The sequence below is a fragment of the Arachis duranensis genome, chromosome 10 (genome assembly GCF_000817695.3).
Source record: "Arachis duranensis cultivar V14167 chromosome 10, aradu.V14167.gnm2.J7QH, whole genome shotgun sequence".
NCBI lineage: Eukaryota > Viridiplantae > Streptophyta > Magnoliopsida > Fabales > Fabaceae > Arachis > Arachis duranensis.
In genome coordinates, this window is record NC_029781.3 from 12142441 (window position 1) to 12142990 (window position 550).

At 30.9% G+C, this 550-nt stretch overlaps 1 protein-coding gene across 1 annotated transcript in view; it reads left to right on the forward strand.

The window, feature by feature from the left end:
- Nucleotides 1-258: 258 nt before the first annotated feature.
- The window catches only part of LOC107469122 (probable LRR receptor-like serine/threonine-protein kinase At5g10290), a 6220-nt gene continuing 5928 nt past the window's right edge, over nucleotides 259-550 (forward strand). The window contains exon 1 of the mRNA XM_052255806.1: nucleotides 259-355. The gene's annotated coding sequence lies outside the window, so the exon portion shown is untranslated. The remainder of the gene's footprint in view (nucleotides 356-550) is intronic.

Sequence of the window (550 nt, forward strand, 5' to 3'; positions counted from 1 at the left end):
GTCTCTCCCCAAAAAAAAAAAAAAGCTGTCTCTCTGTTAGTTTAGTATTCACTAATCAGTATTCTGCTTCGCCTTCAATGTTCATTCAAAACACTCTTTTCTCACCTAGTAGGCTAGTACGTACCTTACTTCCACACATTTACTTCCTTTATTTCTTTCTTTAATTATTTATTTTACTTCTTTATCTTCCACTCACAAAAAATGACAAGAAATAAAAAGAAAAAAAGAGACAATGTTTCATATTTTGTCTTCTACTCACCGCAACTCTAATGAGTAATGACTAAAGACTCTTCTACATAGTTCCAATTCTGGGTTTCGTTTTCTCTTTCTTCTTCTTCTTTAACCGTATCTGTTAGTAAGTTTTCTCACTCATGCTTTTGGCAGATATGTCATATGTTTTTTATTTTTTATTCCTTTCTTTGCTCTGATTTTTTCTTTTGCAATAAACACTGATTTTTTTTTGGCTCTGTTCATATTGACGGTTATTTTTGAAAACGGAGGAAGAAATTATATATATAAATGAGGCATACATGCAAGACATCTCTATTAT